The sequence below is a fragment of the Canis lupus genome, chromosome 6, assembly GCF_011100685.1.
Source record: "Canis lupus familiaris isolate Mischka breed German Shepherd chromosome 6, alternate assembly UU_Cfam_GSD_1.0, whole genome shotgun sequence".
In the NCBI taxonomy this organism is placed as follows: domain Eukaryota; kingdom Metazoa; phylum Chordata; class Mammalia; order Carnivora; family Canidae; genus Canis; species Canis lupus.
The window spans coordinates 54,355,882-54,373,455 of NC_049227.1; the positions used below are offsets into that span (position 1 = coordinate 54,355,882).

Genomic DNA, 17,574 nt, shown 5'->3' on the forward strand with positions numbered 1-17,574 from the left:
GGTGTTTCCAACACCCCAGAAGCATGAATCAGCTTCTGATATTGCCTAACTCCCTCACCCTACTCTTTGACATGACCACCTTGAACTCCTCCCATTCATCCCTGCACCCCTTCTCCCATCCAGGTTCAAGCCACACTGTCCTTCCTTCCATCTCAAAGACTCATCAAGCTTTTTCTTACGTTTGAATCTTGATATACAGATATCATTTCAAATATTACTTCCTCAAAGAGGTCCCCCCAACACTCAATTGAATCACATCTAATTGTTACCCCATTCCCTGTTTGATTTTCCTCATAATACATCTTGGTTGTTGACATACTGTGTAAATATTAAATTATCTCACCAGAATAAATGCTTTATTGGTGTATCCATTAGTTATCCATTTTGTTCACTGCTTGTCCTAAGTTCCTAGAGTAGTATTTGCCATATAGTAGGTGCTCAATAAATATCTGTTAAATGAATGAATGAATTCTGCAGCCCAGACATTATGCTAGGGACTAGGGGCAAAAGAGTAAATAAGACAGACCCCTGAACAGGGGTAGTATCCCGTTAGAAATATGCCTTGTGGTCAGTGTTCTTGAAGGGGGTATATGTTTGTTTGCAAGAGATTCATTTGGCAGGATAAGTTCATTTTTTTATTAAATTTTTAAGTTTAATTTCAGTATAGTTAACATACAGTATTATATTAGATCCAGCTATACAATATATTGATTCAACAATTGTATACATGAATCAGGGTTCATCATGATCAGTAGTTATTTTTTAACTCTATTTTTAAATAAAAAATATTTATTTTTTAAATAATAAATTATTATTTATTATAATAATAAATAATATTGCCTTAAAGACATGCAATACTCAAGACTCTTTAATCAACTTTATTCTGTTCACACATATACTTTTTACTGCATTTACTCCTGCTAACTCCCTTTACAAGAATTTTTTCTTTAATTTTCACTACTAGTAAAGAGAAGTGAATGGACCTGATGATAGTCTCCTCCTTCTGTCTTACTGCCTGATAAATCATAATCATAATCATAATCACAACAATGCTTAGAAAAAGTTTGCTGCCTATCCTCAGGAGGGAGGAAACAGCTATTCCCCTCTAGTTGAAAGACCCACCCTGGACAGGTCTAGTTGAATGATCTACTTGAAAGACGCACCCTGGTGAGTGGGAGGCTGGGTTTCAGTCCCAGCTTACCTAGAATTAGGTGTGTAACCATAAGTGCTGGGTACTTTTTTAGGCTCCAATATCTTCCCCAGTGATTTTCAGTTGATAAGATCTTTGCTACTTAATTTATGGAATTTCTGTGAAGATCAAATAGGGTAGATGTCAAAATACTTCTAGCTCCTCCGGGACAGGGAATGTACCATAATCAGCTCGGTATCTCCAGGGACACTCAGATTTAATCAGGTGCAAAATAACACTTCCTAAAAGAATCCATATACTCTTAATGCACCTCCACACCCTTGCCTAACTGATTTCTTCTGCCTGGAATGACATGTGCCTTCCCTTTTCCCCCCAACTCCCTTCCACGTCTCAATGTTTGTGTAACCATCCTTTCATTCAAAAGAATGCTGGTTTTGAATATTCTGAGCTTTGGAATCTTCAATGTAACAGTCATATAGGGATTAACAGCCTCAAGATTAAATAGGAACGACTGAATTACACTCTATAACAGGAAATGCATATACAGATGCTATAACAAACTAGAAAGGATATTCACCGTGTTTCTAAGTTTCCAAGTCCTAAGTAACCAGTGATAATCCTCAATCAGCCTGGCCAAGAAATGTCTACTATGGGCTGGTCTAGAGCATTCTTTTTGCAGTCTCTGTGATACTTCTGTCTGTCTATACTGCTCACCTTTTTTGCCATCAGCATTGATCTATTCAATCCTTGCTTCAGAGTGTGTTTCAGAAGCTATTAGTTCTTGCTTACACATGTTTTCAAACCATGTACAGTTGTGCAGATTGTGCACTACAGAGAAGCACCCAGCTTGGTGGGAGTGGGGGAGTGGTAAGAGTAAGGACTGGAATCCAGCCTATCCTGTGCTGGCCATACTGGGAGGAAGAGGGTCTTTTGTAATCTGTCCACCTAGAGGCAGTGCCACTTGGCAATTTATAGTATATAAGCTTGTAGAAACTCTCTTTCAAAATACCAAGTGACGAACTCCTTCTTTATCAATTAATTTCTACAGAAGACTACATCCCTCCAAAACTTGGGGTACAGGGGCCAGCTCTAGGATGCTGGCTTTGCATCTCCCTAATCTCGATGTTTCTGGTCGAGGGCCCATGGTCTCTCTCTCCTCGATCAGCATTCACCATCCTGAAAGAGGAGGTGGTTTTTAAACCTTTTTTTGAAAAAAAAAAAAAAATTCATTTCTTGATTGGGGGTCTGACGGGAGAACTAGTATCTCTCTGGGATAACACTTCCTCTGTTTGAGAAGTCACTCATCCCAGTGGTAGCGACGGGGGTCGATGACAGTTAAATTGTGTAATGTTCAATATCCTGGGGGCTACACATGCATTACAGCTGAAATGCAGTATCTAATGAGGAGGGCCACTCGATCTGTGACTTCTACCCCTATTTTCTTTACAAGACATTTCACAATATTGGAGTGAGGAGTAAAATAACTGTATAACGTGTGACTGAATACCAAAGAGGAACGAAACCACTCGCAATATTTTCTCAACATTTCTCTAAGGCCTTAATGAAATGTTAAGTTTCAAGGCCTCCACACAATTGAAATACATAGGATGGCTCTATAAGGAAATTTTCACAGAAGCCAAAAACTCCATCATCATTAAAATTAAATATGTTGTCATTAAAAGAAGTGGGCTTCTTTTAAATGCACTGAAATGTAAAAATATTGCTTCAAACTTAAGTCCAACGCACCACAAAAGGAGGAGGAGATGGCTGTTGAAAGAATTAATAATGAGAAATGACAGAACTGTTTTATATCTATCGCTCTTTGTGTCTCCCCCTTCTCCTTAAAAGCAGATACTATAACAAAAAAATTTAATAAGTAAAAAATACATTTTAAATGAAAAACCATGATTAACTTATTAAGAACCATTAAGTATATAATTACAAGGATTCTATTACATTAAGATACCAATTTCTTTAAAGCCAGAAATAATACCTACTGAAACTTTAATTATTTAAATGAGAAGAGAAAGAGGCATGTTATCTTCTCTGACAAAGATTAAAATCAATTTAATTGCTTCTCTGCTGCCTTGACATGATTCTCGCTGTGAGTCAAGCAACCAAAAAGGGAAATTAATACTGCAGCTGTTAATCAAGTGATATCCGTGCACTCAGTTTGATTACATCAGGGAGAGAAGCGTCGCTCCCCGGCTGCCTCGGGAGCCCACACCACTGTGGCTGGTGGTGGCAGCTGGGTGGGCTCTGACACGCGTGGAGGCTGGACTTCGTTTCTGGAGCCTGTGAGAGCCCCGGCTGAGGCCCGGCCTCAGGAAGCTGCAGGTTGCTGTGTTCGAGGCGGTTCCACCAAGACAGAGGTCTGTTCCAAATTAAATTCACCCCTTGGCTCCTGTTTCTACTGTCCACAGTGTGAAGTACAAAGAAACGCAAGGGCATCGCAGGGCTGGAGAAGGAGAAAGAATAGGAGAACCTGGCTAAGATGGAATTTTTCTTTTTTTTTTTGCCTGTAGAGCATAACAATATATTTTTCAAGGTAGACAGCCGCGGTTTCTAGAGGTCAAACACCAACTCTCTCACCCGAATTAGAACACGCATTTGAAAGCCAGGTACAGTGGCAAGCAGTGTGCACCTCGAGGCCCCAGATGTGCTGGTTTAAAAGCAGAGCTTTTGTCAGGCACCAGCCACTGAGTGAACATGCAGCAGCATCCACACTCGGCAAACTAATGTATCTGATTGTAAGAAAATGGTATTGTGAAATATTTATGAGGCTGGAAATACAAACCAGTACCCTGCCTCATCGTGTCTTATCAGCCCTTGTTAACTTTACAGATGATGAGAGGCACCGGGATAACTGAGGTTGTCAAAACGAATGGATCTCGGGCACTTTGCACCCATAGAGCTCAGTTGCATCAAAAGTCCTTTTGTTCAGGAACTTTTAACCCTCCTCTATCCTGTTTGCCTTCTCTTGTCACAGACGGAGGTGGATAATAACAAGTCTCAAGTAAATACATTCCGGAGAAGAAGATTCTTCTGAGGACCTTCCCTTTTTCCGGGATAGAAGAAAACCTCCAGTTAGGGAGCGAGAAATTCAGTTCACGGGAAAAAGTTTTGTATTTGGGCTTTTTTAACGTCCCTGCCAGTGACATGAAAGGATCATGAGCAAAATGCCCAGTTGGAGGAGAAGCCTGCATTTAGCAGGATATGCAGAAACACAAACAACAACAACAATAACAACAACAACCACACAAAACAAACAACACATACTGCTCCCCCCCTCCAAAGATTACTCCACCTTTTTTACATTTCAGAAAACTCAGCACTGGCTCAGGTCAGCCCAGGGGATGAGTTAAGATGCCCATCAGCTCTTATTTTATCTGAGCCCAGTTCACCTGTCCCCGGGATCTGTAGATGACTCTGCCTGGCTCTTTTTCATCAAATACAACTCATCCTACTATATTGGATCACCTTGCTGTTAGCCTGGCACTGTCCCTCCCCATTTCAATTTGACCAAATTGAAACAGATGCCCAGAGGCCACGGAGATCAAGACTGGTATAACAAAATTTGGAGCCAGTCTCCAAGCTTAAATCAATATTTAACGGTAAGCCTGCTTTTATTTATTTATTTTTTGGCAGGCTTTTACTGGCAAATATCACTTTAAACTGAAAGCCAGGAGCCTTAATTATAAAGGATGCCGTTCAGGCTATATTTTGAAAAACAATAACTCATTGGACAAGCCAACCTGGTGGTTTAAGGGATTGCACTCCCCCAGCACCAGGCAAGGAGAGGAGTGTTATTGCTTTCCGGATCCTTCAAGGATGTATTTAATTACCTCCTCTCCAAGCACGCAGAGGCCATTCAAATAGGGGAGAGGGGGGCAGGGGGGAGGGAGAGCCATTCCCCCTCTCAGTCCAACCCAGCAGAAGCCCCAGGCCCACCAGCGGCATCAGAGACACGACACTTCGAGCAGGTGCAGGAGCGGGATCCTCGGATAGGAGCGCGGTGAAAACCACTCGCCAAGGTGGGCACAGATCCCCCGCAGGACTTACACCCACAGACCCGCGTGCAGGCTCTTCCCTGGCGACCTTTGCTTCACCCCTCCGCTCCCCGACACGTGTGGCAAGCCTCCTCTGGCCGAGTCCACGTCATGGACAGCTGGGAAGGAAGTGACATTAGGTCGGAACCCTGAGCCCCATTGGGGCTCAGCGAGCCTGGACTAGAGATTTTATTGCTTTAGCCTAATTTTTGCATTGAGTCGCAGACACCCAAATTCTGCTTTCATCTCCCCTCCTTTGAACAGTGATAGCCAAATAGAAACAGATGATCCACGTAAGTTATTATTAAAGATTAAAAAAAAAACAACAACCCAGTGCACACACGGGTATACAAATGACTCCACACCCAACCTAGCAAGCATAACACAGCTCACCAAGAAGCAGAAGGGACTGCAAGCAATCCTATAAGGAGGAAACCCCAGTCGCCACATGGGCCCCAAGCCCGGTTCTCCTCTGCCTGCCAGAACAGATACCAGGAATGGTGGTGTCTTTCCCTACGTTGTCACGTTGTTTTACAAATGCAGACCAGCCTCCAGCCACCGCTCTCTTTCCTCTAGGAAGTAAAAATCCCAGGAAGCTTCTTCCCCTTGGAAGGCCACCCCCAAGCCCCCTGCACCCCTACTCCCCCACCCCAGGCCTTCCAGAGACTTGACACTTGCCTTTTGCTTCTCCTCCAGCTCTGGGCAGAATGACTTGCACAGGATCTCTTCCAGACGCTCCCATGGGTTCTCACACCCACCTCTGCGAGCAAAACGAGGGTGGGGGGGCGCGTCTACACTGACACCAACACAGTTGTAGGGCTTTCATTTCATTTCATCGACTTCCCTCTGCAGCTCGTCTGTCTCCCCCATGTCTGCCGCCCGCAGCAGGAGATTAAAAGAACAGAGGAGATAGAAGCTCTTGTGAGAACCACGGGAATCTTGGCAGAACCTTTATAGGAACCATATGGCAGCAACTTTGCAATACAGGAAGCACTTCGAAGGGAGAAGATATTATTATTCCCAAGAAATTTTTCTCACCCGCACGAGGGAATTGAGCACTCCTGCCATGGGATGGGAGCAACATTTTCTGAAAAGACTGTACGGATATAGGTTGTACCTAACCTTAACGTAGCTCAGTCACAGTAGGTCATCGTTAATAACCCACAACGTGTTTTCCTAATTCCCCCAAAAAGAAGACAATATGCGGTATTTCCGATATTCCCTAGCTATTCAAACCTGCTTAGACCACATTTTACTCATCTGTGTAATGAAGAGATTGAACGAGACGAATGGTTTTTAATTTGTTCCCCTTGGTTGTAGACTCCTTTTTTCAATCAAAATCATATTCAGAATAAGAACCCCAGTACACAAGACGGGATAATGACAGAGCCCATCGGATGCAGCAAGGGTGGAAGGCCTGGGTCCGCTTTTTTTAGCCTCCTCCTGACTTTTTTCTTCTTTCCTTCCCTTTTCTTTCTTGCTTTTATTTTTTAAAGAATCTTCCCCAGATTATTACTCTTGGTTCATTTTAAACCATTGGAACAAAGAGAGACACCCATCCCCTCCAGTTCTAGCAGCTCCAGACACGCTTTACTCTCTGGGTAAAGAATGACAAGCTGGGAGTGACATTGCCTCAGTGGGTCCGTGACTTCACAAGCAGCCCCACAGTCTGGCGGGGCCATAGGCTTCTCCCCGAACAATTTCAGCGGGTGGCACTTGTCTAACAACCAGGACCAGCGCTGCTAGAGGAGGTCCCAGGACGCTGCCTCCAGCCCAGGCAGCTGTGGGGTGCGTGTGAATGAGCCGCAGCCACAGAGGAGAGAGAAAAAAAGTGGCTGAAGAAGGGCATCACCATCCCCAAACCACCTCCAATTTAGAGCTTCTAGAATGCTCCAGTGGGAATGCATCAGAACTCTCACACCACAGGGATGCCTGAATATGGTTTGAATTTTGAGGATATATTCAAACTTAAGTTCGCTCTTGCTGTACTATATAGGGTTTATTTCCTAGGTCATCTTGATTTCCTCCTCTCTCAGCTGTCTGGTCCTAGAGAAAAGAACTCTGCGGACACTTTAATGGAAATGCTCCTGAACCAAGGGAACCCAACATTACTCTCGGTCAGATGAAAGCATGATGGCAGCGGCCTATTGAGAAAAAATACGACAACATCCCTTAAATGTGGTCACCATAGATACATATGTGCTCATTATTATTCCTTGAGAACCTGTTCTAGAACAAGTAGTAATAGAATTCACTTTCTCTGGGCATTAGTTAGGATGCTTTTATGAAAAAAACATTCTAGAAAGAAATGCAGAAGTAGCCCATTTCACAGGAAACATGGAAGACCAGTTCCAGTCCTCCATGACCACTGTTAGATTTTTTGAGTAGTGTTGGTTTGCCTTTCAAGGTGTAGTTTTAGAAGCCATCACTCTTTCCTGGATGAAAAACCTTGCGTATTTTACTTAACCTCTCAGAATACCTCACCCGAAAATGTGATGATGATGACAATACCTATATACCAGTCTAAATTGACTTCACAAGAGTAGAAAGGAGCTTGACACTTGAGGAGTAGCCAACGAGCCTAGTTCTACCACTAGGCTCTGGGACTGGTGGAGTCAGCATCAGACCAAGACATCCTGGATACCTAGCAAGCTAACAATTCGGTGGTCTTTAATCAGGTATTGTTATGTATTTTTTTTAATATCTGTTCAACAATATCTACTGGAGATGTTGAGGGCTGCAATGAGAAAGAACAACTTCTGTCTACCAAATTCCATCTCCCCTTTTTTCTTAGCAGTTTAGCACTTGCCAACCATTAATACTCAAGAATTTACCTTGGGTGTCTTAGCACCTTCCCTCCAAACCAGCTTCTCTGTGTTTTTCTTATAATATAGACAGTATTGTTCCTGAGAGGAGCTCCAGAAATGTCATTTTTCTCCATCTTTTCAAATTTCCAGGGATAGTTCAGACCCCAAGGATATTCTAGCGCTCTAAATTATTGACAATATAGGAAATGACCCAGCTGACCTGCCAGTTTAAGCTGAGTCTGGATGGGGCCTCCTCCCTGACAACTTCCCAGCTGAGCTGACCTTCCAATTTAATTTGATTCTGGGTGGGCTGTCCTAGCAGATCTGTCAAATAACATCAGACGGTGTGGCAACCAAAGTCTTTGGGGTTGAGACAAACAATAACAGTTAATAAATCATAAAGAGAGAAGCAGGGTTGAAAGTGAAGAAGGATGTTCTTTGGAGCTGGGACTGAGTGACTAGAACCAAGCAGAAGCCGGTCAGGCATGAAGGCGGTGTGTCCTGGTGCCTGGTCTTGGGCAATGTTGGTAGCTGACTGCACCGTGTTCTGACACTTAGCAGGGACTCCAAAGTGTATCACTGTGCTAGGGCGACTTAAAGGTCGAAGAAGACGGGCTCTAGAGTTGTCGTGAGAACTAAGGATGATCATGCATATAACGGCTCCTGCTGTTAGTGAGCTGTGGCTCCGTAATTAATAAGCAAATGCTGTGATCACTACCCCTACTGCCCTAATTATCAGTGTCTCCCAACTACAATGTGCTCGACACTTTTAGTCCTCGCAGAGAATGCAATTAATACTAGAGAAAGACATTAATAGAGATCAGGAGATTGAGGTTCAGAGAAAGCTGAGTTCAAATTCCAACCCCGTTACACTTCAGCTGTATGAGCTTAATCAATTCATGTCACCTGGAGCCTCGATTTTCTATTTTTCAAAATGGGGATGATGCTAATGGCTTGAACGGATGCTGTGGGATTGAAGGCAGCTTTCATAAAGGGTCTGGCCCACAGTGGTAGTCAGTAAATAATAGTCGTTAGTGGTATTATTTCCATTTATTAAGTTGAACATCACTGTGGGGGTCTTTGAAGGAGAGGAATGATTTTTTTCTCCACTTACACAAAAACAAAGGACAATTCCGCAGGGCACTCCTGCCAGAGGAGGAGGCCCTCAATGTAAACCCATTAACATAAGCATTTTTAATCTATTCTTGCTATTCTATAGCAAGAAAACTCCAGGGTCAGCCCAAAGTAGCTTTAGTTTTTACTCTTGTGATTGTCCTTTCTTAGCCCACGGAGGGAGGTGGGAAGGCTTAAATGTCCTGAGAGATTGATTAATGGGGTATTTTTAGAAGAAAAACTTTTTTCTTGACTTGAGATTTGGGGATTTTAAAGTTCTAAATTGACCATCGGTGTCTTCAAAGATTAGAGAAGAATATATGAACTTCCCAGATTGTGTGAAAAACTGTGGGAGTATTGCACGTCTGTAGAATGGTTACCAAAAAAAAAAAAAAAAAAAATCAGCAAACACTCCCTCCTGAGCGAGACTGAGGGAAACAGGCAGGGGAGCCGGGTGCAGTCATCGCGGGGGGCTGGGGTGGGGGCGAGACCCAGGGGGGAGGGGCCCGCGAGACGCTTTCGTCGCGGGGGGACCCGTGCGCTCTGCCCGGGGGCTGACCAAGCGGGAGCCGAGGCGTGGAAAACTCGCACTCAAGCCCCAACCCCACAGCCTGGGCCGTGCACAGACCCGGCCTCGGGGGGGGGGGAGGGGCGCCCCGAGGGCGGCGGCGGGACCCGGTCGTGCCGCCTCCCCGGCCTCTCCCCATCCTCTCCCAGGCCTCTCTCCGGCCTCTCCCAGGCCTCTCCCCATCCTCTCCCCATCCTCTCCCCATCCTCTCCCCGGCCTCTCCCGGGCCTCTCCCGGGCCTCTCTCCGGCCTCTCTGCGGCCTCTCCTGGGCCTCTCTCCGGCCTCTCCCCATCCTCTCCCCGGCCTCTCCCGGGCCTCTCCCTGGCCTCTCTCCGGCCTCTCCTGGGCCTCTCTTCAGCCTCTCCCCATCCTCTCCCCGGCCTCTCCCTGGCCTCTCCCCATCCTCTCCCCATCCTCTCCCCGGCCTCTCCCGGGCCTCTCCCGGGCCTCTCTCCGGCCTCTCTCCGTCCTCTCCGCGGCCTCTCCTGGGCCTCTCTCTGGCCTCTCCCCATCTTCTCCCCATCCTCTCCCAGGCCTCTCCCCATCCTCTCCCCATCCTCTCCCCTTCCTCTCCCCATCCTCTCTCCATCCTCTCCCCGGCCTCTCCCCATCCTCTCCCCGGCCTCTCCCGGGCCTCTCCCCGGCCCGCCGCCAGCACCCAGAGCGACGACGTGGGCGCTGCAAGCAGCCCGAGCTGGGTCTGCAGGTGTTGGGTGAAACCGCGCACAGCCCACCGAGGTCCCGGGGCTGGCAGTGGGCCCACGGGGAGGGGGAACGAGCCTCCCAGCTGTGGGGGCCCGCGGGGCGCCAGGGTGCTGAGCGCTCAGCGCCTCCAAGAGGGACCACCCCCCCCCCACCACCACCACCGCCGCAGTCTGTTTCTGAGCTTCCGCATCCTCGCTTCCGGGGAGAAGGCTCAGCTTGGTCAGAGGCCAGAGCCGCTAGGCGGCTGGTCAGGCGCCCGCAAGAGGCCCAGGGGCTGGGTGGGGCGGCCCGGCTCCGGGAGAGTCGCGGGGGCCGCGCGGGCCCGCACCCACCAGGCATCCCCGTCCCACCCCGTCCGTCCCTTGATTGCCCTATTTGGGCACATTTGCAAAAAGAGCTGCTCGCCCCCGCGCCTTTATTCCCCAAGTACAGCAGATGGCTTCGGCGCAGTGTTTCAAATCAGATGTTAGGCAGAGCCGAGCCGGGCCCAGAGCATCTGGGTTTGCAAGAAGCAGGGCGCAGAGCCTGCGAGGCCGGGAGAGCGCGGACCCAGAGCCCGCGGGAGGGCAGCGGCCTCCCCTCCCCACCTCCAGCCCCGGGATTCTTGTGTCTAACTTTAGTGCGAGGCAAGGTGTGTGCTCACAGAGCGCAGCAAGTGGATTGTTTCAGGAGGGAGAAACTTTAGGTCAATTCCTTTCCAACACACACGCATATACACACGGACAAAATGCTATCACAATTTTCCTATTTAAATTATTTTAAATGGGGTATTAAAAGGAGCAAATGAAAAAAAAAAAAAGGAATAATTCAGCTCCATGCAATGTTCATGTGTTTCAAAAACCTAAGTGGGTTGGGTTCAAAAGGACATGCTGCTGTTTCTGAAGATTATACTCTGTCTTTTTAAAAGACTGTCAGGTACAGAGTTAGTGAAGTTGTGAGGCAAAGACACACGGTGTAGAAATTACTTGTTTTTGTCAATATCTGAAGAAAAATTGAGGAATCAGAGTGGTTTCAGAGTGTCCAGTTGGATATTCGTCAGCCTTGTTGTACTGCCAGCTTGTTAGTCACAGTATGGTGCTGTGACCTTAGGCATGCTCCTGCACCTCCTTGGAGGCCCCAGTTTGATAATCTGCAAAATGAGAGGGAGGCCCCATCTTGCCCTAATATTCTATGAATAAATTAAATTCCACCTACTTAACTAATACATATTAAGTACTATGATATCTGCTATAATACTTGGCACATAAGTGCTGAGGAAGTGATGGCTATCATCACGAATAACAATATAAACTTCCCATATCTGCCATTATCATCATATCAATTTTCTTTTTTTTTAAGACTTTATTTATTTATTCATGGGAGACACAGAGAGAGAGAGAGAGAGAGAGAGGCAGAGACACAGGCAGAGAGAGAAGCAGGCTCCATGCAGGGAGCCTGACGCAGGACACGATCCCAGGTCTTCAGGATCACGCCCTGGGCTGAAGGCGATGCTAAACCGCTGAGCCACCCCGGCTGCCCTCAATTTTCTTTAAACATCAGTTGCTTTAACTTAAAAAGAAAAGACTGGGCAGCTCAGACTTAGACCGTGATCCCGGCTGGGCCTGTGGAGAAAGGGGGAAAGCAGGTGCTCACTTCCATACCTTACTTCAAGAAAGCAGAGTGAGCAGCCCATTATCATGTTCTCTTCTGGCAGCATTTCCTGATTTCACCAATGGTTTCTCTTGGGGATTGTATGGAAAAGGAATATGGGCCCCAAACCTTTCCTTCTTCCCATCTCTGAAAGCTTGTTCTCATCTACTTAAAGATACGCTCTTCTTGGTCCTTAAAGCTATTTTAAAATAATATATATTTGTGTGTTCCCTATTCTGAAAAGTAATGACCTTTTCAACTAGAAAAGGTCTAAGAATAAACCAGTGGAAATTATAACATAAAGCTTAAACACGTAGGGTTCTGCTCCTGGTGACTCTTTCTACGTTTCCCTTAGTAAACGGTATCCATTTCACTGTGCAAGTCAGGATTATCCTAGGCTTTTCTCTTCCCACTTTCACCTTCTCCTTCCCCCTTTTCTTCCTCCTACTTCTACCAGTAGTTAGTTATATAATGCCCTATATTTGATGAGTATTTGTTGAATCAACACCACTAATACCTAAAAATTATATAGGGCTTACTGTGTGCCAGATACTCTTCTTAACATCTTATATGTATTTACTTATGTAATTTTCACAATTCCATCATCCCCATATAACATATGGGGAAACTGAGTCACAGAGGTCTTAAGTGTCTTGCTTAGAGTCCCATGGCTAATAAATGGCAGAACTGCTTCTCAAATCCAGTCAGTTTAGCTTCAGAGGCTGTGTGCTCAATCACCATTCTTTAATGTCTCTTTCTATCTTGAGACATTTAGGTTTAATCTTGCCATCAGAGTCAAGTGTATTTGTTCCAAGTTGAATAAAACAGTATATTGCTTGTGCTTAGCTATTGTTTTTCTGTAATTTGTCCTACAGATACTATTTAAGTTTCTTACCTTCCCAATTGAGTAGGTGCATCCTGGAGCTCTTAGAATGGCATGGACACCAGTGCAGAGAAGTGTCAGGTGGCTCCATCACTCCTCCCTGGCAGCCTCACCACAGCCCAGTTTCTCATGTACACACAAGTCGGCAGGATGGGGAGCAGCAGGAGAGAAAGCATCAGAGGTAAACTGAGATTGGCATAAGCAGGGAAAGGAATACAGACTTGAGGGGCACCTGGGTGGCTCAGTCAGTTAAATGTCTGCCTTTGGCTCAGGTCATGATCCCAGGGTCCTGGGATTGAGACCCACATGCTTAGCAGGGAGGCTGCTTCTCCCTCTCTTCCCTGCTTGTGCTCACTCTCACTATCTCTCTCTCACACACACATAAATAAATAAAATCTTAAAAAAAAAATCAAGTCTTGATTCAATAACCTATTATGAAGAATTGGAAGTCTACAACAGGGTGTGAGATGACCCAAGCTATGCTTTTAGGAAGGTCAATTTGATAGCAGTGCAAGGGAGGGAGGGGCATGAGAACAGGCTGGAAGCAGGGATAGCAACGTACCAACTCATTCCTCAGCTGCCTCTGCTGAACCATGGTGAGGGCTTCAAGCTGTGCAATACAAATGGGAAAGGACAGATCAAGTTGAGAGATGCCTTGGAGGTAAAATTGGCCTCAGTGCCTGGGTAGACAGAGCTGGTAAGGGGGAGAAGACAAACAGGTTTTCAGAGAGCAGGAGAAAGGTAATATCAGTGGGTGGCAATGGTGAACAAGATAGGCATGGGCTGTGCCTTATAGACTAGCTTATAGTCTAGTGGCGACACATACTAGATAAATAGGCTAAAAAATTATGTCAATTTCTATAAAAGAAGAGATAGAATATGAGGTGGCAAGCAGAAAAAGAGGTCTACTTAGAGGTAGAAAAATAAGCAGTGAAGTCTTGTGTCATAGAATCCAAGGAAGTGGCAAATCTCAGCAAGAAAGAGATGGTAACAATATTAGGATGTTATAGGATTTAGCACTAGATGGCCATTAATGGCTTTGGAGAGCACAATCTGTAGAGTGGATGGGAGAGAAAATTGTGCTCAGTCAGTTCGAGAGTGACCGAGGCATGAAAAAAACAAGAGAAATCAGCCTATGCCATGCTTTGTGGAAGTTTGGCAGAGAAGGAAAGAAATAGGAGTAGCTGGAAAAGGAAGCAGGCTTGAGAGGACTTTCCTAAGATGAGGGCAAGGGTAAGTACTTCGTGGCCTCAGGGAGAGGTGAAAAATTCAGCAGACGGAAGGGCACAGAGGAAGGGGAAGAGAGGATTAAGAGCGGAATTGCACAGAGAAGTAAGGCCCCTTGGCCCAGAAGACAGCACATTATCAGGGGGCTTGAAAAGTAAAAGAACTAGGTGTCTTGAATGAGGTCAGGAAGCAGCCTAGGAAACATTTGCCCCTCCAGATGGGCTGCATCTGAAAGATACCACCACTCTCTTACAAAGAGAGAGCTGCGTGCCAGGAGAGACTCCTGAAATAGTCTGTTATTACAAATTCAATACACAAACAGTATTTGCAAAATCACGCCAGCATTTATCTCAAGAAATCAATAAAAAGTATTAAGTGGCTCTGATTTTCCTTTTACCATCTGAAACAGGAAAAATCTAGTAAGCTGTTTGGCTAGACATTACTTAAATCAATTACCTACAAATAATTAAATTTATTTTCAAGTACAACAAAATAGGAAAATCATTTCAACTGTCTCCTTTAGATGGATGTATTTTCACAGTGGGCAATGCATAAGTTGAAGGGAAATAAAAAAGAAGAAAAATAACATTTATTGAGCACCTACTAGGTTCCAAGTGTCTTGGATTAGATATAAGATGTCTGTTCTCACTGAATCCTAATACCCTATAAGGTAGACCTTGTCACCTTACTACATGAAAATGAGGTTCAAACACGTTAAAGAGCTATTCTCCTGAATGATCATCCTTTAATGTAACTACCCTAGATGTTTATGTCTAGAGACTGGCTTGGCACCAACCTCTAGACCACTGTGTTTGGCACTCTTTGCAGCATGGTAACCCCAGAGCACTAAACAATCCCATTCTTATGATTTATCATCAGAAGGACCTTAGGAACTCACCATTTCACTCATAACCATTTGTAATATATATGGTCTCAGACATCTTTCTTGCCCACAGTCTCCTCTCTGGCAATTACCTGGCCCTTAGCCCTTGTTGAAGGGGCAGTCCCAGGTAGTTAGACTCAACAGCTCTGCCCTTTGATCACAGCTCAGGAGATATCCCAAGATGGAACCTTTCATCCAAGGCCTGGACTGGTCAGCTCCTCTCTAACATGAATCTAAGACACAGAAAATGCATCAAGTTGTGATGGGCTCTGGAACTAAGAACCACGTAGGTGTGAGGTTGGAGTTGGTGCCAAACCAAAGCCATGAGCAAGTTCTAGTATGTGTCATGAGAGCAGCAAACATGAATAGAGAGAAGCAGCTGATATGAGGAGAAGAGAATGGGAAAGAAACAGAGAATGAAGGTTAAGAAACCACATAGCCCCGGGAAAAGAGATTATTTCCATCTTTGATTCCTGTCTATTTGAGGCTTCCCTATACTTCATCTCAGGCCCTTTGTGCCCATATTATCTAATGTAGCTTTATAATAAACCTTACTTTTTGAATTTGTAAATAAAAATTATTGACTCAAGAATTGCTCATTTAACACAAAATGTTGCATTAACAATATACTGACATTAGCTAACATTGAGTGCTGCACATCCAAAGTGCCATCCATTCATTACTTCATTTGATCCATAAGGAAGGTGTTAATTCTCTTCTCATCTTACAGGTAATGATACAGTGATGCAGAAAGGTGAACTCCATCGTAAACTCATTGCCTAGCACAAGTGGGACCCTACTTCCATCCTCAAATAAACTCTACTTTGCCTGTGTTTCAACTCAAAGTTAATTCAGGTCTTAAATCCAAGAGGGTTTTCTAGCAGTTTAATTGGTGGAATGGGAGTAATTCATTTCTTTTTCAGCTATAGAAACAAGTTGCAAATAGCTACAGAAAACAAAATTTATTCCTGAACCAAAAATTAAAACTTAATAATGCACAAGCAAATTGCATTGAGCTTTTATCACATTTTGCCCTTGCTGAACATTTTTGGCTTCAACAGCTGCTCCATGAAATGTAACTGTCACTACAGTGAATAAATAAGCAACTATTGCTGTGATACAGCTGCCCCTTCTAACAACATTAGGGCAAAGCCTTTAGTGGAACCACAGGCCGGAAGAGAGCTACATTCTTACTGAATATGGATGGGGTTTCATGTGGTCTATAGCGATCCCCAGCGATTACAGTGTACGTAGAAGGGCAAATGAGCTTCATAGTGGACATTTACTCTTTAGCCTGCCCAGCAGACATTCCTTCCTCTGGGGATTTTTCCAAACCTAACTCCACTTTAACTATGTGATTACTATGGGAGAGCTGCCATTTTTTTCAATGAGCCTGCCTACCTGGCCACAGTCAGTTGGTCCAAGCCGGGCCAACCAGAGCCTTCCCTTTGGATTTTGCACACTGGAACCAAGAAAGAGAATCAGTGTCTAGGAAAGGAGAATTTAAAATGTAAAACTCAGGAGCTATCAGCAGGCCATGTTTTCTACTGCACATTGGAAGGTAGCCTTCTAAGAGAGAATAAAGCCAACATTCAGAGACAAAAGAAGAATGTTAAAAGCATTTGAATCCCTGGTTACAATAGTTTTTGGGTCTAGCTGTATCACTGCTCTCCCCACATTTCATTACTCAATCCCTTCTTGGATTACATAGGCCAATAAATTCCCCTTTTATCTAAATTGGCTTGATTTATGTTTCTGTTGTTTTGTATAAGAGTCCTAACACAATCTTATCATTTGTTCTCAATTTTTGTGGCCATTTGTAAGGGAGGACATACTCTCTTTCCTCAAAAAAACTTGGGTAGCCTCAATATGTTCCTTTCCTTTCCATTATCTTTTCTCTAACCAATATTCCCCTACTACAAAGATTAGCCTCCCAATTCCATGATCTTTACAAACATCTTAGAGTCAGAGCCACCATATCAAAGAACCTCAGGAGTGCTATTTGCAAATGTGAATCACATCCTCTGGAGTTGCACAATACATAGTCATATTCAGCAGCCCTGCTAATACCCAGGACGGAGTTTTTAATGCTGAAGAGAGCATTATTAGCTTGTTTACTTACAATGTTAGCATAAAGTTTATGGAGGGCAAGATGGCAGATGTGGCCTCCAAACAAACCGAAGTGCTATATAAGAACAAAAAGTTATAGGGGTGCCTGGATGGCTCAGGGAGTTAAGCATCTGCCTTTGGCTCAGGTCATGATCTCAGGGTCCTTGGAATATGCCCTGCATCAGGCTCCCTGCTCAGCGTGGAGTCTGCCTGAGATTCTCTCCCTCTGTTCTTCCCCCATAATCATGCTCTCTCTTTCTCTAAAATAAGTAAATAAATCTTTTTAAAAACAAGTGATATTCTCTGAATATAGATTTGCTAACCCAGTAGGATGGGCCAGCCATCTCAAATATGGGATGCCAATAACAAAACAGTGCTGGCAAGGCCTGTGGGAGGATGAAGGGCATTGAAGGCTGACAAAAGCCATAGAAGAGAGAACTGCATGGGTCA

The 17,574-nt window shown here is 44.8% G+C and overlaps 1 long non-coding RNA gene across 2 annotated transcripts in view; it reads right to left on the reverse strand.

Moving 5' to 3' along the window:
* Positions 1-11,790: 11,790 nt before the first annotated feature.
* The window catches only part of LOC119876387, a 41,777-nt gene continuing 35,993 nt past the window's right edge, over positions 11,791-17,574 (reverse strand). Inside the window, exons 3-5 of one of the 2 annotated variants that reach the window (XR_005361182.1) lie at positions 13,468-13,599; positions 12,918-13,031; positions 11,791-11,994 (exon numbers count right to left, since the gene is read on the reverse strand). This is a non-coding gene — a long non-coding RNA (uncharacterized LOC119876387). Of the gene's footprint in view, positions 11,995-12,917; positions 13,600-17,574 lie in introns of both variants that reach the window. The other variant, XR_005361181.1, reaches the window with a different exon arrangement.